The following is a 22,241-nucleotide window of genomic DNA, read 5'->3' on the forward strand; positions in this document are numbered from 1 at the left end:
TCCTGGGTTCAGGCAATTCTCCTGCCTCAGCCTCCTGAGTAGCTGGGATTACAGGCATGTGCCACCATGCCCAGCTAACTTTTTGTATTTTTAGTAGAGATGGGGTTTCACCATGTTGACAAGGATGGTCTCGATCTCTTGACCTCGTGATCCACCCACCTCGGCCTCCCAAAGTGCTGGGATTATAGGCACAAGCCACTGCGCCCGGCCCCTGCATGGGTTTTCTAAGAGATGGTACAGAAGGCGAGCTTCATTCTTAGGGTAAGGAGACCCAGTGTAGGATTTTCAGCAGGAAAACAATACCATCAGATAGGAGCTTCAAAAAGACTGCCTCACTACAGGGTAGGGGATGAACAACAACAACAAAAGAGGAATAGGGCTGGAAGGAGGGAGACCAGTTAAGAGGTTTTGCAGTAATCCAGAGAAGAGGCACAGAGTTGAGAGAGAGTCAGGAAGTAGAGCCTGCTGATCTCCATGGCCAACTGCATGTACTGGGGAGTAGAAGAGTCATGGGGCATGTTGAGCAGGTTTGAGTCTCCTTACCCTTAGAATGAAGGGTCTCCTTACCCTTAGAATGAAGCTCACCTTCTGTACCATCTCTTAGAAAACCCGTGCAGGGGCCGGGCGCAGTGGCTCATGCCTATAATCCCAGCACTTTGGGAGGCCGAGGTGGGTGGATCACGAGGTCAAGAGATCGAGACTCTAGGGACCTGCCTTCCCAAGATTTGCTTATTATTAATACTAAGAACTACATCCCTCCACACATGCCTGATTTCATAAGCCATGGCCAGAAAACAGACTGCTGTGCTTTGTCCCACCACAGATGTCCTCAGCTCCTTTCTGCCTCTGCTAGCTGTCAGTCCACCTCAGCTTAACTGCTACCCATGAGACACGCAGGAAGATGGCCATATCTCCAGCCTAACCTCCTGCACTTCATGCAGGCCAAGTCACCTCTCGGACAGAGACTCTCAGAACTGCCATTGGCTCTATAGCAGAATGCAGCTTGTGACCCCTATCATCCATGGTGTTTCAAGAACCATGGCTGCAAAGTTGCTTCACTGGCCATCCAGTGGCCCATACGCAAGGGGCCACTCTAATCACAGCTGATGCTCCCAGATATGATAAGCATCACTGTTACCATTTGAGAGGAAACAAAGCAAAGGCAGTATACAGAAGAGCCTTATTTAAGGCGTTGTAGGTGTTTTCTTCGCAGAACTAGGACTGACTACCAGTCCCTATTCTTAGTTTCCAACCTAGTCCTGTTTCCACTTGTGCATTCTCAAGGGTTAGTAAAAGTGACCTCTCTACCTGCCTGACACCCTCTCTAAACTGTGAACTTCTTCCAGGGAGGGGCTGTATTTGTTTCTTCTTTGCCACCTCCTCTGAGCTCTCTTGTGGACTTCCCAGACAGACCTCATGGTATCATCTCCTTCAGGAAGCTGTCACTGAGTCCCTTCTTTGGAAGTAATGTCCTTCTGTTTCTGCAGCACTTGACTTTGGCTCTGATCTCAAGGTCACCACCTCTGCTAGGCGGAATTGTTCTCTGCACGTGTTCCCCATCTCAGATTCAATGTTCAGTGTTGCAAGGATCTATGTAACTAGTTTCCCTCAGAGCCCTCCTCCTTCCCACAGTCTGATTCCTGGGTTTGGTGCAGACACAGCCCCTAATAGCTGTTTGTTCTTTAGGCCACCATCCCCTCTCAGAGGGAGTATTACAACGACCTGTTAACTGTGCTTTCTGAATTCAGCCTTGCCCCCTCCAAGATGCCTTTACTATCTTGCAGCCAGAACGGTTTTCTGAAATGATGATTCTAACGCAAATATGTCATTAGCTCCACATGTTAGCATTCTATTGTAGCCGGAATGCATCCCCACAAAGTTAGTGGCTCAAAACATTAATTGATTTTATAGTTCTGTAGGTCAGAAGTCTGACATGGGATTCTGGGCTAACATCTAGGTGTGAGCAGACGTGATTCTTTCTGGAGGCTCTCGGGCAGAGTTGACTTCTTTGCCTTTTACCCACTTCTTAAGGCTGTCTATACGGCTCATGGCCCCTTTCCTCCATCTTGAAAGCCAGCCAAGGCAAATCGAGTCCTTTTCACATCACACACTCTTACTCATTCTGTCCTCTGCCTCTCTCTTCCTCTTTAAAGATCCTTTTGATTTCATCCGGGCCACTGTGTTAATCCAGATGAGCTGACTGGCAACCCTATTCCACCTGCACTTTGAATGTTTTCTTTGCTACGTAAGATAACTTATTCATGGGTTCCGGGGATTGAGACATGGACATCTCGGAGGGCCATTATTCTGCCTGCCACATTCTAGGTTTTTGTTTTGTTTTGTTTTTTAGTTTTCTTTTTCCCCCAGGAGGACTTTGTTAACGCTCCTCCTTTCCTTTGGAAGTTAAATGTTCCTTCTTCATGTTTGTGCAACACCTGTTCTGCTGCTATGCTGGCATTTTCACACCGGACTGTTGTTCCCGGTCACCCTCTGTCTCCATCATTGGACCATGAGCACTTGAGAGCAAGAACTATGTCTCTCTTATTCACTGCTGCACACCCAGCCCTAAGGCAGCGTCTGATGCATGCACTATGGGCTCAAGAAGTGCTTATTCAATACATTGCTGAATGTCTCTTAGCTGAATGGCAATGTAGGGGAGGCAATCCACTCAGCCGTGGTACTGCAATCTCCCTCCCCTGGGCCATAGTCACTGCCTTATTCATCTCTGCCTCCCTTGCCATCCCTCCCTCTCTTCCCTAGATATCTAGCTCACAGAATAACAAGTATCATTTTTAAAGCTAATATCTGTTCATTGTTTACAGTGTGCTACATATTATTCTAAGGGCTTAGCATATATGATCTCATTTCACATGCACAACGACCATGCAAGGTAAGTACTCTTGTTCTACTTTTTTAAGTGAGGGAGCAGAGACATAAAAAAAGAAAAATGCACAGAACTTATAAGGTGAGCTTTGAACAATCTAGCTTTACGTTCTTAAACACTATGCAAAAATATGCTAGTAAATGTTTAATTTTGCCCCAAATGAAATCCTGAAGCGTAAAGGTTGACTTGTAAATGCCAATGCTGGCTGAATGTCTTAGATCGATGCCCTTTGTTAAATGTATACTGTGTGTTAGGTTCCCTGCAGGCTTTGCTTCCAACCTTCTCAACAATCTTGTGAGCTAGGTATTATTACCTCCCTGACAGAGGTGAGGGAACTGAGGCTCGGACGGGTGAGAATCACTTTCCTGGAGTCACGTACAATAGAATCAGGGCCATCTGCCTCCACTCACCACCTGTTTCTCCAACCACTGTCATACTTGTCTTCTTCCTCTTTCCTGCCTGCCCTCATTTATACACAGGTATGCATGAGTGTGCCTGTGTGCGCGCATGCGTGCGCACAAACACACACACACACACACACACACACACACACACACACACACCACATATACCTGCTTACACAGAGTCAGAGTGAAGCCTGGGTTACACAAAGCACACGTTTTCCCTCTTTAAATGCAAAACAATTTCCACCAGTGCCACCAAACTCACTTAAGCATTCCAGTCATGGCTGTTACTAACTCTTGCCCTGGTAATTGCGATCGCTGAAATTGAAAGAAATTGCAGGCTAGAGAAACATTATCTTCTCCTCGGCCACTTCACCCTCCATCTCCTTGCCTGTGTTTATTAGCACTGGGATTCCTTGTCCTGTCACAACACTGAGAACAAGCTGAGCTCTGTCACCAGGGCTTCTTCCAGAACTTTCCCCTCCACTACTCAAGGAAGAGAATCAAAGGTCCTCACACCTTGGCATAAAACTTTAGAGGTGTGGCTGGAGAAAAGTCAGCATTACTAGGCATTTTTCTGATGAAGTATTACCATTAGGTCTGTTTTCCAGATGCTATAAATGAGATTCAGAGAGGAAGATTAGCCTTGCCCCAGAAGCTAAACACAAATTCAAACCTAATTCCTTAACAGATCTGCAGGGCCTGGGTGAATAAGTCCCTGGTTCAAAGTGGCAGCTGAGCTCCTCCATGGGGGAGCACCTCTTAGTCCAGCCCTCCCACTCCAGCTCCAGCCCCAGCCCAGGATGCATATTATCTCCCTCAATCCCCGAGGGGTCTAGCTGCTTATTTTATCACAGCCAAGGGCAGAAGCCCATATCCCTGTAACTTTAGATATGTTTCCAGTTCAATTAGGATAATTATATTCTAGTGTTGAGAGCATTTTCTGTTCTTAGGAATCCTCTATCCCATACCATTTCACTACACCCTCCTCAGGGGCAGGGCCTGGACTCCATTCACATCATGGGTATCTCATGGGTCTAGAATAAGAGCAGACACAGAGTAGGTACACAAAAGCATTTGCCAGATGAGTCCAAGGGTGAAGGCGACTGACTCCCCCAAACCTAGTGCACGTTATCATCATTCCTCATGCACCTGGTCCTGCCCTGGACGGGGGGCCAGGATGCCCACGTTTTATGAAGCTGTGCCAATAACTTGCTGTGTGATCTTGAGCCAGTCACTTCTCATCTCCAGGGAATGTTTAAGCCCTGAGGTCATTGATTTGAATAACACAAGTATCCCCAAATGGCTCCAGTTCAAAGGATTGAGAAAAAGTTCTCAAGATGGGAAGGTTGATTTTCACGGGCACCTTGTGTCTTCTCTCTCACCATTTGGAAGTAGTCTTTCCAGTCACATACCCGGCTTTGCATCCCGGTCCACTTCCCATCCCCTGTTTAGCACTGGTTGGGAAGAAGATGGAACCTTTCCTGGGCCTTCATTTCCTCATCAGAAAAATGGAAATAATAATCATCCTTGCCTCACATACTTGCTGTAAAGATGAAAAGAGCCCATAAAATGAATTGCTTAGCAGAAGGCCTGAAAATAGCAGGCTCTCAATAAATGGTAGCTATCGCTGCTGTAAAATGCACCACTCTAGCACATTTTAATTTAACACACTCAAAAAGCTTGTTGTGATTAGGCGTAAGAAGGATGCAAATGGCCCTCAAACCCTTTTTTCCTCCTCCTGCCCTGACAGCATGCACTGTGTGTCCAAGCCACACAAGAGGGCTATAATGAGAACACCAGACATATGGCCACCAATTTGGGGTTCTTTTCTTTATATCATGGGAATCTTTTTTTCTCTCACTGGTAAATCTGATTCCTTCCGAACTACAGAACTTACCCACAACCTCTGGTGGAGTTTTTAAGGCTATAAGCAATGCTCTTAGCACCATAAGTTGAACATCTCTCTTCCTATCACAGCATGCCCTGAAACTGCCATGGTGTGTCGATTTCCCTACTTTTGGGGGCAGGAACTAACTGATATGGTTTGGATATTTATCCCCTCCAAATCCCATGTTGAAATACAATCCCCAGTGTTGGAGGTGAAGCCTGGTGGAGGTGATTGAATCTCGGGGTGGATCCCCATGGATGGTTGAGCACCATCCTGTTGGTGACAAGTGAGTTCACTTTCAGTTAGTTCACACAAGACCTGGCTGTTTAAGAGAGTGTGGCACCTCCCCTTCTCTCTCTTGCTTTCACTCTTGCTATGTGGTGTGCCCATCTTCCCTAATCTTCCAACATGCTTGTAAGCTTCCTGAGGCCCTTCCCAATAGCAGAGGCTGCAGCCATGTTTGCACAGCCTGCAGAACCATAAACTAATTAAACCTCCTTTCTTTAGAAATTACCCAGCCTCAGGTATCTCTTTACTTTATTTTATTTTGTTTATTTTTTTATTGCATTTTAGGTTTGGGGGTACATGTGAAGAACGTGCAAGAGAGTTGCATAGGTACACACATGGCAGTATGATTTGCTGCCTTCCTCCCCTTCACACATATCTGGTATTTCTCCCCATGCTATCTCTCCCCAACTCCCCCGCCGCTATCCCTCCCCTATTCCCCCAACTAGACCCCAGTGTATAGTGCTTTCCTCCCTGTGTCCATGTGTTCTCATTGTTCATCACCCACCTATGAGTGAGAACATGCGGTATTTCATTTTCTGTTCTTGTGTCAGTTTGCTGAGAATGATGTTTTCCAGGTTCATCCATGTCCCTACAAAGGACACGAACTCATCATTTTTGATTGCTGCATAATATTCCATGGTGTATATGTGACACATTTTCCCTGTCCAGTCTATCATTGATGGGCATTTGGGTTGATTCCAGGTCTTTGCTATTGTAAACAGTATTTCTTTATAGCAATACAAATAGTCTAACACACTAACTGTGTTTTATCTCTCCTTCTGCAGCTCCTAACAAAGTACCGGGTTCATACTTTGTACCCCATTAGAAATTTGTAGAATTCAGCCTTCAGTACACTGGAGAGCAAAGTAAAGAATAAATAATATTTAAAAACCCTTAAAGCAAAAGATAGAAAAAAACTAAAGCCACATTGTAACTGACCACACAGCATCGATTCATTTGTTACTTCATTCCTTGTAGTAGTTAGAAAGAAAGAATGTTATCATTTAAAACCAAGCCATACATGGGCTTTGGAATCAGTACATGCCGCATAAATACAGCTGGTTCTGGTGTGAATTTGTGGCTGGGGTCACGTTTTCTGTAAGTTTCTTCTTCCTTTTCGTCTTTCCCGCTCTCCCTGGGGCACCTTGGAAGTCCTTCCATATAGCCACCTCTAATGAGCTTTGCAAAATGAGAAACCTGCTGTGGTAGAAGAAAATCTAATAGCAATTGCTTTCTTTCTCTCTCTCTCTCCTCTTTCTTGCTTTCTTTTTTATTAGTCATTAGCAATGGAGAAAGAAAACACCCGAAGGCAATAGAAAGGCAGTAATATTCACATGTGCTTTCTGCAGCACTGCATTAAAGCGGAGCCCTGACCATCTCACACATTCCTTCCTGTTCAATTCCAACAGTCCTGTCATAAGTTGGAGCCATAAGCAGTACCCAGCTAGTGTGGACATTAGCCAGTTTGCTTCATAACAAAGGTAAGGTGTATATACTGATACAGGACAGTTGGAAATTATTTTTAAGTGCTCCTTAACACAAAAAGATAACAAAACTTTAAAAGGGCCTAGAAAAATAAAAATCCAATTAATGAACACAATTTTTGTTATTTTCAAAATTTGACATAGAAATGTAATTGAATCCAGTTAATAAGAACCTGGATCCAGCTTCCCATCTTCTTAGATATTGATTATGTTGCCATATGCAATCACACAATCTTGCTGAGCCTCAGGCTTGTCTGTAATAACCCTACTCTACTCATTGAGAGAGGGCCATAGACTGCATCTCTTATTAGATGTGCTATCCTAAGCAAGTTGTTTAATTTCAGGAGCCTCAGTTACCTCATTTGTAAAAAAGGATCATAATAGTACCTACTTTTATAAACTCAATTATGAGGATTAAAAGGGATGATGCATATAAATAGTCTGTGTGGTTCATGGGGTAGTAAAAGGGACAAAAACTATAAACAGCCTATGTATATATTTGTCTGTGAGGTAGTTACTGTTATCATGGTTATTTATTTCCTAGTGAGAAATTCACAGAGCTCTGCCTCCACTCTTTCAAGTGTGGACAAATTAGCATTTCTTACTAAGTTTCAGTCTCCCGATTCATAAAGGGGACAAAATAACAGTAGCAGTGTTGCTGAATTGTTGTGGAATTAACAAGAAAATGCATGCAGCATGGCACCTGGCACATCACCCTGAGTGCTCCATGAGTGTTAACTATTGTTACTGTTATTATCATTAGAAATGTGGTTTAGGTTTAAAAAAATAATATGCAGTAGGAAATCCCAGACAACCAACAACAAAATACCACTGGAATTAGTAAGTGATTATGACAAGCTTGCAGGATACAAAGTCACATACAGAAGTCTATTGCTTTCCATATGCTAGCAGTTAACAATTGAAATTTGAAATTAAAAACAAAACATCATTTACATTAGTGCCAAAAAATAAAATACTTGGGTATAAATCTAACAAAATACATAGAAGATCTATATAAGGAAGACTACAAAACTCTGATGAAGGAAATAAAAGACTGAAATAAATAAAAGGAGATTCCATGTTCATGTTCAATATTGTTAATATGTCAGTTCTTTCCAACTTGATCTATAGATTCAATGCAATCCACATTAAATCCTAGTAAGTTATTTTGTAGGCTTGACAAACTGATTTTAAAGTTTATATGAAAAGGCAAAAGACCTAGAATAGCCAAGACAATGCTGAAGAAGTAAAACAAAGCCCAGAGGACTGTCACTACCTGACTTTAAGACCTACTATAAAGCTAGAGTAATCAAGACAGTATGATACTGGGGAAATGACAGACAAAAAGATCAGTGGAAGAGAATAGGATAAATAGACCCACACAAATCTAGTCAACTGATCTTTAACATAGAAGCAAAGACAATTCAATGGAGAAAAAGTAGTCTTTTTGACCAATGGTGCTGAAACAGATAAACATCCATGTAAAAAAGAAAGTAAAAAGAAAAGAAGAAGGAAGGAAGGAAGAAAGGAAGAAAGACAAAAATCTAGATATAGATCCTACACTTTAAAAAATAAATAAAATAACTCAAAATTACTGAAAGTCTAAATATAAAAAAGCTACAAAACCTCTGGAAGATAATACAGGAGAAAATTTTGGTAACCTTGGCTTTGATAATGTGTTTTTAGATATAATACCAGATACATGATCCATGAAAATAAAGTTGGTAGTTGGACTTTATTAAAATGAAAACTTCTGCTCTGTGAAAGACACTGTTAAGAGAATGAAAAGACATGCTATAGACTGGGAATATTTGCAAAACATACATCTGCTAAAGGATATCAAAATAAACAAAGAATACTTAAAATTCAACAAGAAAACAAATAGTGCCATTAAAAATGAGCAAAAGAGCTGAACAGACACCTCAGCAAAGAAAACATACAGATGGCAAATGAGCATATGAATGTACACACATCATCCCATGTCATTCTGGAATTGCAAAGTAAATGACAATGAAACACCACTATATAACTATTGGAATAGCTAAAATCCAAAATGTTAAAAACAACAAATGCTGGCAAAGATGTGGAGAAACAGAAAGAGTTCATTGCTGGTGGGAATGCAAAATGGTACAGCCACTTTGGAGAATCGTTTGGCAGTTTCTTACAAAGCTAAACAGTCTCAACACAAAATTCAGCAATTGCATGCATTCCTTAATATTTACCCAAATGAGTTTAAAACATGTCCACACAAAACTCTGCACATGTTTATGTGAACTTATTCATATTTGCCAAAACTTGGAAGCAACCTAGATGTCCTTTAATAGGTGGCTGAATAAAGAAGCATCCATATAATGAAATATTATTCCTCAATTAAAAAAAACTCAGCTCTAGACACAACAAGACAGGGAGGAATCTTAAATGCACACTGCTACAGGAAAGGAGCCAGTCTGAAAGGGCTTCATACTGCATGATTCCAACTATGTGACATGACATAGTGGAAAAGGCAAAGATATAAAGACAGTGAAAAGATCAGTGGTTGCCAGGAGTTCAGGGGGAGAGACAGAAAGAGGAACAAGGGGAGCATGGGGGATTTTTAGGGGAGTGAAAGTCTTCCACATATTCCATATGACACCGTCATGGTAGATACACGAGATTATGCATTTGTTTAAACCCATAGAACTATATAACACAAAAGGTTAACTGTGAACTTTAGTAACTAATATTGAATCAATATTGGCTTATCATTGGTATACATTTTACAACATTAATGCAAGGTGAATAATAAGAGGAGAAACTGGGAGGAAAAGTGGAGATGATATATGAAACTCTGTACTTTCTGTTTAATTTTTCTATAAACCTCAAACTTCCTTAAAAATAAAATGTATAAAAGTAATATGCATAGTCTAGATATTTTTTGTAGTAAATTCTTTTTTTTTTTTTTTTTAAGGTGGAGTTTCACTCCGTTGCTGGGCTGAAGTACAGGGGTGTGATCTCGGCTCACTGCAACCTCCGCCTTCTGGGTTCAAGTGATTCTCCTGCCTCAGCCTCTCAAGTATCTGGGACTTCAGACGCATGCTAATTTTTGTATTTTTAGTAGAAACGCGGTTTCACCGTGTTGGCCAGGATGGTCTCAATCTCTTTACTTCATTATCCGTCCACCTTGGCCTCCCAGAGTGCTGGGATTACAGGCATGAACCACCGCACCTGGCTTTTGCACTAAATTCTATTGTTACAAAGTGAGAGTCAGCAAACTATACCTCTCTAGGCAATCCAATGTCCACCTATTTTTGTAAATAATCTTGCATTGGAACGCAGCCACACCCATTTGTTTTTTGCACTGTTTATGGTTCCTTGGGTATTACACTGGCAGAATTGAGTAGTTGTGGGCGAGCCCATGTGCCACAGAGTTGAAAGTGTGACAATTTGGCCTTTTACAGAAAAAGTTTGCCAATCCCTGTTGTAGATTTTTGAGCTGACTAGTGTGTTTCGGAGTTGTTTGGTCCAATTGCCTAAAAAAATAAAATAAAAATGCTAGAGTCCTTACAACCACATCATTCTGGGAGGAACAATTGCATAGTCTAACCTCTCCAACAAGTGTGAACTTTGACACAATAAAAATCACAAGATTATTATGGGAAAAATCAACTTCTCTTCCCTTGCTATTCCTGTAACCCACCAGGCCACAGCTTCTGATCTAGCAATAGCACATCAGAGTAGGACTTGGACATGTATTCATCACTCACAGTCTTCATTCTGAACCAGTTTTCTTCACTCAAACCCATCCTGCTCCTGGACCTCTTGGTACCGACCTGCTCATGCCCCCGCCACCAACTCCTGCTTCTGATTTTTAGTTTCAATACCAGATCTGGGTGCCCCAGCTAGGACCTGGGCTCCTTTGGATCCATTTAAATGAAAAATACCATTGTAGGCTAAATAATGACCTTCAAAAATATTCAGGTTCGAATTCCTGAAACCTGTGAATGGCACCTTATGTTATGAGCTGAATTATCCCCTCTCCCCTGCAAAAAGAAAATCCTCATGTACTCAAGTTTTCAGAGTAACTCCCTCCTTGAGAAGCATAGAATGTGTCTGTATCCAGAGACAGGGTCTTTAAAAAGGTAACTGAATTAAAATGAGGCCATCAAGATGGATCCTAATCCAATCTTACTGGTACCCTTTTAAGAAGAGGAAAATTGGACATATTGACAGCAGGAACGTGAACACACAGAGGAAAGACCAGGTGATCACACAGAGAAAAGGCAGCCATCTGCAAGCCAAGGCGTGGGGTCTTGGACGAGACCAGCCCTGCTGATGTCTTGATCTTGGACTTTTAGTCTCCAGAACTGTGAAAAAAAAAATAATACATTTCTTTTGTTTAACCCTTACAGTTGGTAGCATTTTGTTGTGACTGCTATGGGAAGTTAATATATCTTATGGGGCAAAAGGGACTTTGCAGAGAAACAATCCACACCAGTCTAACTTTCTATCTGCATTTTATCAAATCTTTTTAAATAGCTCTCCCCATTTAAAATGTATTATCTGGGTGGGCCCTAAGCACCATCACGTATATCCCTATAAGTGGGAAACATGAATATCTGAGTATAGAAGAGATGGAAGATTAGGTAAACATGGAAAGGAGACTGGTGTGATGTGGCCACAAGCCAAGGAATGTTGACAGTTGAGAGAGACAAGTAATGGCTTTTCCCTGGGAGCCTCCAGAAAAAAGTCATCCTAACACCTGATAGTAACCCTATAAGACTCAGTTTGATTGTCGCCTCCCGAGTTGTGAGAGAATAAATGTGTGTTTTTTAAATCACGAAGTCTCCAGTAATTTGTTACAGTAGCCATGTAAAACTAATGCATGTACTTTTTCAGATAAATCTTGTTTGAGGCTTAGCCTGATTTCCAGACCCTCCTCCTCCACAGCCACCCAACTTCGAAGCAGGCATCGGACAGCCACTTAACCACTGTCCTGTTCAAATGAGAGCAGCATGCTGATTTAAGCTACATTGCTAGGAAATCTGCAGAGCACAAGCTCTAGGGACTCAAACTTAGTCTTAACAGATGCCAGAGCTCATGATCTCAGGCCTATTACAGAACCTATCTAAACCTAAATTTCCTCATCAGTAAATGTGGATCAAATTTTCAACGTTTTAAAGTTGCTGTGAGAATTTTAAAGGATATAAGTAACACAAAGCACACACTTTCTGGAATAAAGTTATTAATATTCTCAGTAAGTAACATTAATGATTTCTGTCATTGTTTGGAGCTCTCCAGTCATTCTGAGTCTAACAGATTTCCATTTCCCAAAGCCACCAAGAGAACTTGCAAACCCATGGCTCGGGGCTTAGCTCTGGCACCCATTCAGTGAATTTATACCAATAAATATTTATTCTAAACCCTACCCCCAATTCCCTTCCACTAGTCAGCCTTCTTCTAGCAGCAGCTAGAAAGTCAGCTCAATTCGGCCTCTGTCCCTGTTACTTCCCTCTCTCATTCCTTGTTATCTCCAGTTATCTATAAGATGCTCAGAAAACACACACACACATGCACGTGTGCGCACACACACACACACACACACGGTCATCGGTGACTTCAGTACTGCTATTTTGCACTAAGGGAATCTGCATGGCTTAAATTCAGAAAGGCAAAGTGAAGTACCCAAGGTCGCGGAGCTAATAAGTGACAACTCTGTGATGAAAGCCCAGGTTTCCAATGAGCTGTCTATTATGCCACACTGTGTCTCACTTGCTAGGCCTGTCTCTCCAAATCCTCCACCCTGAAATAGAGAGCTTCCGCCTACGGCTCCTGCTGAGATAGGAAAAGTGTTTTCTGTCCACAGGCCAGTACCCTTTCCTTCCCTCTTTTGAGGACTCCTTTCCTCGGGGCAGCTCCCAGTGAGGAAACAGATAGGAGGAGTCCAAACAGGTGGTGCGAAGTTCTGAGTCTCCATGCCCTTGTGTTGAAGAATGTGGCAACACACCTAAGTTCTCCTTTCCCGCAGGAAACCAGGAAACCAGCACTTACCCGGAGTGCCTTCCCGCTCTGTCAGCAATCCAGACCATATGGTTAATTAGCTAAAATTTGCGACTGCATCTGTGAAGCATTTTTCTTTTTGGCATGCGTGAACTTAATTACCGAAGACATGAGGAGTTCCTGGCCCACTGGGATCATGGTGGGCATGGGTGTCATAGAACATGCCCATGGCTCAGAGAGTGAGATATGTGGGTGGCTGAGAGTTTGAGAAATGGAGGATAGAGTCGTTTGACCAGCAGATGATGAAGTCTTTCTTCTGGTGTTTATGAAGACATATTAGTAAAGAATTTCATGGTGGGACACAAAGTCACAAGGGCCCCCATCTGTGTATTTTGACAAGCATCCTCAGAAAAAGGCCAACTCCCTTGCACAGCAGAATGTAGGGCTCATTGTCTTATCACCCACTGCCCTGCAAATTCTATCATTAGTTTCTCCACAGAATATTTATCTTCCCAGCACATATCATCATCTCCCCAGCACACAGGGCAGGGCCTGAAACATAGAAGGCGTTCAGCAACGATGTCTGGTCCAGTGGATGAGACCAATCATCTTCTGAGCCTTTGGTTTCTCCTTGGGAGAATGAAGAGCATAAGAAAGTTATATGCTACCATTTGTTAAGAATTAAATGAGATAAAGTACATAGAATGCCTATCACAGGTCTTGATATAGTGACAGGTGTTTGATAAAAATTTGTCGAATGAATGAATGAATGAGTAGCAGATTGAACAGAAACTGAATGTCATTACTAGAAGAAGCCTGAGGGATCAAAATTTAGTTCAGTTCCTCCATTGTGCCTCAGTTTCCTCCCCTGTAAAATGAGGCCAATAAAATCACCTGCTTTATTGGATTGTTTGGGAATTCAAATAGCATATAGAACTTTTAGAGGGGTGCCTGGACTATAGTAAGAACTCAATATTGCTGCTGCTGTTGTGAATAACAGAAAATGGGGAACTCACTGCTAGCAAAGAAAATGGCCTTGCCCGTAGACTAGCCATTTGTGGTGTATCCAGCATTGTAACTTGGAGCTCCTTCTCTCAGTTCGCACTGCTACTTCCTGAGCAGTATGGGCTTGCTGTGCCAGGAGAGTGCCAGGGCTCACAGGACAGACATGTGCCAGCTCTCAGGGTCACTGGTATGATCGAGGAAACAAATGCCCCTTTCCCTCTTTGGAGGACATACAGGCTAAGAAGTAAGGTCCAGGGTTATTTTGGACATTATTGACAGAAGAATCTTATCCATTAGGAGCTCTCTGATGCTCCCCAACATAGTTCTGTAGATTGTGCAGTGGCTGAGAGGGCAAATGGAGGCAGAAATTCATCCCTGTTCTGCAAGCCAAGCTCTGTGCCTATACAGGGAAGTGTCTCCTTTTTTCAGTTCACACACAGGTACTATATTGGCAGCTGTGGCCCCGGAGCTTTCTCTTGGATCAAGGAAGAGCTTGAGGGCAGCAGAACTTCAAGCCCCAGAACACCGGGGCAGGTGTTTCATGGGACCAGGACAAGTGTCTGTCTTACTCATCTCTGCATTCCCAGGGCTGTCTAGTGTAGTGTCTGGATACAAACACATGTTGAATAAATAAGTCACCATGTTCTTTTTATTTTTTCTTTTTGAGACAGAATCTAGCTCTGTCACATAGGCTGGAGTGCAGTGGTGCTATCATGGCTCACTGTAACCTCAAACTTCTGGGCTCAAGCATTCCTCCTGCCTCAGCCTCCCAACTAACTGGGACTACAGGAGCACGCTGCCACGCCATGCTAATTTTTAAATTCCTTTATAGAGACAAGGTCTCCCCATGTTGCCCAGGCTTGTCTTGAACTCCTGGGCTATAGCTGATATCCCCACCTCAGCCTCCTAAGGGGCTGAAATTCTAGGCCTGACCTACCACGCCTGCCCCATGATGTTCTTAGTTATCTATCATAGACTCTACCATGTGGTATGGGCCCAGTTTGTGCTGGATAAATGGAGGACTGAAGCATGTGGAAGAAAAGCATGTATGAGAAATGATTTCCTAGACTTTTAGCCCTATAGAGAAAAAGCAGATAATTTACTGAGGGGCACTGAGCTGTATACACTTTCTACCTTAAGTCTCACAACACACATAACTGATTGTTTGCAATTTACCAATGAGGGCTGTGAGGCTTAGCAAGGTGGAGGGATCTGCCTATGATCACACAGCTCCTAAGGAACAATAATGATAACAGAACCTGGGTTTTGCTGCTGCCAGTGCCTGTTTTCACCACCATGCTCTTCTCTTCTGGGTCACTGACTTGGCTAGTGAGAAATATGCCATTCCCTCTGTCTGCTATTTTATTTCTTTCTGCTTATACTGATGGCCCTTTCACTTCATCCAGGCCTCTGCTTAATTGTCACCTCCTCCAAGAAGCCTGCCATGATCATTGTGCACAAAACAAAACTTTCCAATTCCTTACTCTGCTTCGTTTTTCTTTATATCACTTACTACCACTGGAAATACATGTTGATTTTCTCTCTGCTGCTGCCCCATCCCCATCTCTTCCCAGAAGGTTATTTCTATGAGGCAAGGACCTTCCTTAATCTGTCTTGTTAACTGCTATTATACCAACATCCAGAATGGTACCTGACACATAAACCTGCTTAGCACATGTTTTTGAAGTGACTGAGGATGACTGAAGGACGTTGGTTCAGGTGTTTGAATATCTGTTTAATGTAGGTTATGTTCTTTCTCCTGCAGGATCCTGGTTTCTCTATCAGTCAGAAAATACATGAGTGCCAGAACTGAGGCTTCCCTATAAATGGGGAAGGGTTATCAGGACAGGTTTAGGAGCTTAAGGACAGGTTTAGGAGCTTACCAAAAAAATAAAATATTATTATCATTGTCAAATATGTGTGCACACACTTCATAGACACAGACCTTTCAACCTGTCCAGGTAGAAAATCCCAGGTGACTGCCAAAAATTCTCCACCTTGCCAGGGTTGTGATGCACAGGCTAACCTCAAAGTGCCAGCTTTTGCCACACCCAGGAGAAAGGCCTCCTCTAAGCCAAATCAGTGTCTCGGTGTTAAAACGATTTTTTGAACAGAGAAGTATGGGGCAGCTTTCCTGGGACCAACACTTGGTGGCCACATAACATTGGGCAAGTCACTTGCATAAAACCAGAAAAATGGTAACATCCATCTTTGAGTGCACTTGCTAGAATGAAATGAATTGATAATTTTAAAAATATTTTGTGACATACAAAGCTTAACACTGACATCAGACCCTAACCGTAGACCTGAAAGCCAGGCTGACCAATTCAGACCTGATTGTGACTTGGGAACAATGGGAGGATCCTGAGCAAGGAAGAAACACACTCAGGCACCATCTTTGGGAAGCAAACCTGGTAGTGTGTGCAGGCTGGGCCTCCGCTGTCAGTTCCTTTTTTTTTCCTTCTAGATTGTGCCAGGGGAAGGGGGAGGGGAGAGAGGTAGACTCTGCAGGCTGAGGAATCCCACTTTGACTCTGCCACTTGCAGAAGGGAGTGGGGGTGGCAGGGAACAGGCTTGGGTGACAGGCACCACTTGTGCCACCCTGATTAACTGAGAAAATGCAAATCTGCGCTTCCTTCCCCGCCACAGCTAACAAGATAATGAATATTTTCATCAGCTGCAGAGAATACAAACATCTGTAGGAACACCAAACCTACTCTCAAGGGTTGGGGGAGGAGGGAAGGACGCGGAGGTGGGGAAATGCAGCTTCTCTGCAGATTTAGGGAAGAGGAAATGTGCTCAGATGCTCGAAGGGTGGCTGGGAGCTGGAAATGGGCAGCTCTGGCTGGCTCCTCCTGTGCATGGTACAATGGGGAATAGGTAACTGTCCTCTACCCCTCATATCTGCTGTTCATTCGTGGTTGTGCATGTTGCCACTTTGTCCATCAACCATCAATTTATTCACCTGCACCTGCATCAATCTCTCTGCCCTTCCACTCATCAATGCATTAAACATTTGCTGAATGCTACTGTGTCCCAGGCATGAACCTAGGCTCTTGGAGTACACAGATAAATGAGACATCCCTTCTCCTGTTGTCTTAAAGTAGCTCATTCATTCATGTAATGATTAAATGCTTATTCATAAAGTATCTACTGGGTGGTAGGCACTCATAATGCTGTTGAGGAGATAGACATATGAACTGGTCTGCTCTTGAAGGTACTGTTTGCAAGAGAAGAGTGCAGTGTAGGAAGAATCACTTAGCCTTTCCCAGGAAGAGTGTTCAAAGAAGACTCCTGGAGGAGTTGGCAGACTCCTGATATCAGTCAAAAATGAATTAGTATAGTTTAGGCAGAGAAACTAGAAGAGCATTCCAGGTAGAGGGAACAACATGTGCAAAGTCAAGGAGGCATGAGGAATCCCAGGTAACTCAGGGAATTACAAGCAGCTCTGTAGAAACAGATGACAGCTGGGAAGGCAGGGGGTGGGAACAGTGATGGGAGACTCTCAAGAGATGGGCTTGAGTCCAGGTTATGGAACTGTGTCCACCAAGATAAAGAGGTTAGACTTTATCCTGGGCACACTGAGGAGGACCTGACGAGCTCTGAACAGGGGAGTGAACTAATGAAACCTGCATGTTAGACGATCACTCTGGCTGCTATATGGAGAATGAATTGGAGTGAATCAGGATGCAGACGATCAAGGGGGCTGTTGAGGATTCCTGTCCCTTATGCAATATTCAGAAACACTATGGGTGGTGGCAAAGATTTGCAGATGTGGACTTGCAGCTTTGCCATTTAACAGGTGTGTGGCTTTGCATAGCTCCTTGAGAGTCAGGGCCTACTAATAACTCCTCCTTCGTGGAGTTTCAGTGAAGAACAAATGAGATAATTTGCGTCAAAGTGACCTCCAAGGTCTAAGGCACTGTTGAAATATTAGTTATCAGTTATTTAATTATAGCGGCAATATTGTCATTACTTTACTCTGTCTCTCATTCTTATAGTTGATATTCAGAAATGAAATACAGTACAAACTTGGAGCCTCAAGGTCCTGGTTTTGCCACTTGCTGTCTGTGAGCTTGGAAAATCCCCTGCATCTCTGTGCTTCAGTTTCCACATCTCTGAAATGGGGAAGATATTCTTCCCTTTGCCTTTCTTGCAGGGCCTCCAAGAAGAACTAATTTGGATAACTAACATTCAAGTGCTTTGAAAAACATAAATCCTTAGCAACTTGAAGAAGGTAGATACAGACTGTTCTCCACTGAGTGCCTGTCATGATCCCCACTTTTGTAGATTAGGTGTTGGCAAACTATTAGCTGCAGGTCAAATCCAGACCTCTGCCTATTTGGTATATACCATGAGTTCAGAATAGTTTTTATATTTTTTTACTGCCTGGAAAAAGATTAAAAGGATAATAATATTTTGTGTGATGTGAAAATTATATAAACTTCAAAATTTAGTGTCCATAGGTAAGTTTTATTGGAATGCAGCCGCAACACACTGAGTGAATGGGTGGCGGGATGGATCGGTTTCCATACAAGAGTTGTCTATGCCTGTTTTGCCAGTGCAACAGCAGAGCTGATTACATGCAACAAAGATCATGTGGCTGGAAAGGTCAAAATATTCACTATTGAGGCCTTTTCAGAAAGTTTGTTCACCCCTACTTCAGACACACTGACTTATTCGATTGTTTCAACCCTATGACATTGGGATTTGTTATTTCTCTCCATTTCACAGATGACGAAACTGAGGCTCAGAGAAATTGGCTTGTTTGCCCAGTGAGATACAGAATAAAAATTACTTCAATTCCATGACCACTTTATTCCAAAGTCCGTTCTCTTTTTACTGCACCATGATGCTCTCATAAGGGGCCAATTTTCCTCCTTTTCTGAGGACACCCAATAATCATGGATTCAGTGGCTGTCTTCTCCTCCAGACTACAAACCGTGTGAAGGTAGAGACTGAGACAACATTGTTCACCACTGTCTGTGTAATGTTTATGGCGCTTGGCTTGCAGTAGATGCTTACTAGTAATTCTCGCCATTTTGGGCACATGTGGCTAGGGGTAGCCATTTCATTCTATTAGTTCTCCCCGGCATTTATGAGTATCAATCTTAAATATATAAGGTATACTCCTTTTCCTTTTTGGAAGTGGGTATAACTCTGCCCCCTGAGTGCAGCGATTTGGAGACATTAGCACACCTTCTGTTCACACAGCCACTCAGGGCCCCTGAAAATCATCTTCAAATACCCAAAACTTCTTTTCCAGGCAAAACCCATCACTCAGACTTCCTGCAAACAGGCAAGAGAATACCCATGGAGAATGATGTGCTGTGAGAAAATACAGCCTCGGTTTGTTTAAGGATGTGGAATCAGCTAGACATGGATGTTCATCCCAACTCCCACAGCGATTGGCTGTGTGACATAGGGCAAGGTCTTTCACCTCTCTGAGTTTGTTTCTTTATGGATAAAGTGGGGATGCTAAAGCCCAGCTGTCAGCGTTACAGAGAGGACTGAACAGGACGATAGGTGGAGAATTTGCATTCCAGCATCTGGTTCATAGTAGATACTCAGTAAGCTCTGCTATGGTTTCTTTTTCTGCAACATGCAAAGCACTGAGCTAGGCCCTTGTGGGAGGGTGTGGGAGAGAAACAACCAGATAACTCCAGTACCAGCAGGGTAAGAGTGCTGCAGAGGAAGCCCAGAGAAAAAGAAACAGGAGGTAGCTTTCACTGAGTAAGGATCCTTTGGGGGCCAAATATTCTGGATACATCACGCACAGAACCTCTGAGTCTTTCTTTTTCACTTTATGGATAAGAAAGCTGATCAGAGAAATCACATGTCTGGGCCAAGGTCATACAGCTAGTGTGGCAGAGGCTGTGATGCTCCAGCCAGATTCCTGTTGGGGGGACTTGTCCCAGATGCTGGGTGTGGCATTTGCATGCAGTTTTTAGCTGTTGGCCCTTATGGGGACTGCCTCAGCCTCACCTAAGGTCCTGCCCCTGCCAGGTATGACCCACAACCATGACTGGTTATTGCAGGGCTATCAAGACCTAACCCTCTTAGCTCAGTTTGAGCCAATGTTAAAGGACCTCTTTAGCCCCGAGCTCCCTATGGGGTTGGCTGAAGTTGTCATTGAGCCTGGAGGGCAGCTGAACTTCTCTCTGGCCCCCCTTCTGCCCTGTTCCTTCCACAGTGTCAATCCCAAAGCCACTAATCAAAAAACATTCTGCTTGTTGAACTCAGATTCTGTTTTCTTAGCAAACCCAACTTGCAGTGACCATTACTCAGTGATGAAACTAACATTCGAAACACATCTATTTACTTCTCTATTCAACCTCTTTCTGTGGATAACTTCACTACTATTAATAAAGTCATTCATTCACTGACTTACTCAAATATTTCCCACATCTTCCAGGAATTGCGACCCCTTTCTTAATCCCTGTCTTCAAGGAGTTCAGAGTACAATGAGTTTACGTTAGTTGTTTCTGATGTAATTGTTTTCCTTCCTTTATGTGAGTGCTGACATCTGAGAACTTTAACTGTCCTTGTTATTTTAATTGGAAGTTGAGGGCAGTATAAATTTTAAAAAATCATAATGGTCTAATGCAGACATCAGTCTAATCCTCAGTTCTTCCACCCACCGTACCTTTGTATCTGCATGTGCCTGCATACTCAACCCACTTCAGCTTTTGTCTCTGGTTCCTCCTCATTTAACTCTGTGTCAATCCTCTTTATATTTGAGAGATCCTGTGTGAAATGCTGATGACTCTACAGAATGCCTGCTAATGACAAATTTGAGGACTGAAACAGCATGGGCTGAAGTAGGGTAATTAAGCCTGTAAATTCAGCCCAAGAGGGTTCATTCTGAGCAGAGGCCAAATTCTACCTGAGAGCATCATCCGATATGGCAGAGCAGCCTAATGAACCTTTCCTTGCAGACAAAGCCCTGTTCTCCTTCTCTCTCTGATTCATCGACCAGACACCCTGCAGCTGAGAGCATAGATAGCTCTTGGCCCTGGAGTCTTGGGCCAGCCAAGGTCCCCAGGCTATTCAAAACTCCTTGCCCACAACAATACCATCTACCTCCAGTATGGCTAGTTCAGTACTTTTCTGAAGCCACTGCCATCAGGGACTTGAAATGTAAACTAGTTTGACCTTTCTTAAGGCTACGTGGTATTAGATATTAACATTTAAATATGCATATCTTTTGCCCAAGAGGTTTTGCTTGGGATTTATGCTAAGAAGACAAGCAGGCAAGTGTGCACAGCTGTATTTACAAGGATGCTTACTGCAACATAGTTTATGATAGTTAAAAGCTGGAAACAATCTAAATGTCTATCAATAGGTAATTGATTAAATGAATTGTAAGTCTAGATAATAGAATACTGTGCATGCATTAAAAAATACAGCTGATCTTTAAAAATTAGAAGGGAAATTAGCTAGGGGGTATTATTAAATAAAAAAAAAGGCAAGGCACAGTGGCTCACACCTGTAACCCCAGGACTTTGGGAGGCCGAGGCAGGGAGATCACGAGGTCAGGAGATCAAGACCATCCTGGCTAACATCGTGAAACCCCATTTCTACTAAAAAAAAAATAATAGCTGGGCTTGGTGATGTGTGCCTGTAGTTCCAGCTACTTGGGAGGCTGAGGCAGGAGAATTGCTTGCAGTGAGCCAGCTGAGATTGCGCCATTGCACTCCATCCTGGGCAACAGAGCCAGACTCTGTCTCAAAAAAAAAAAAAAAAAAGACAAGTATATTCTGTGCCATCCTTATATATTTCTGTATATAATATGTGACTGCAAGCACAGAGTGACCTTTGGAAGAAAGTCCACTAAAATATGAAGGTGATCACCAGCATTTGGAACTTCAGAATTTTTTAACTTGTGAATTTTTAGAAATACTGCTTGAGTTTTCTACAGAAATAAATGCTAACTTTATTAGGGGAGGGAATAAAGGTTATGTGGCCTTGGGCAAATAATTTTCTCTTTCAATACTGAGTGAAAAGGGTACTAATATTATCTGTCAATATAACTATTGAATATTAAATGAAAATGTATCTGAGGTGCTTAAAACAGAGCCTAAAACATGGCAAGCCTCCATCTGTGGTCACTGGTAATAGTTAGTATAAAGACACTGGGATAGGTCAGACATCCTATACAAATGGCCTAAAACTATGACAAAGAGATGACAACCCTGCTGGGCCAAACTTCTGCCCTATTACCCCAATGGGTATACACAAACAAATACACACATGCACTGACACACACACTCATCTCACATTCACAGAACATCAGTTACACTCACATA

The 22,241-nt window shown here is 42.8% G+C and overlaps 1 protein-coding gene and 1 long non-coding RNA gene across 8 annotated transcripts in view; one reads left to right on the top strand and one right to left on the bottom strand.

Moving 5' to 3' along the window:
* Nucleotides 1–22,241, bottom strand: part of ASTN2 (astrotactin 2) — a 1,016,905-nt gene that overhangs the window by 321,971 nt on the left and 672,693 nt on the right. The window lies entirely within an intron of this gene.
* On the top strand, nucleotides 1,959–11,767 carry LOC144582787 (uncharacterized). Its single transcript, XR_013536232.1, has 2 exons — nucleotides 1,959–6,948; nucleotides 9,899–11,767. It is a non-coding gene; the product is annotated as an uncharacterized LOC144582787 (long non-coding RNA).

This window comes from Callithrix jacchus, chromosome 1, assembly GCF_049354715.1.
Source record: "Callithrix jacchus isolate 240 chromosome 1, calJac240_pri, whole genome shotgun sequence".
Lineage (NCBI taxonomy): Eukaryota > Metazoa > Chordata > Mammalia > Primates > Cebidae > Callithrix > Callithrix jacchus.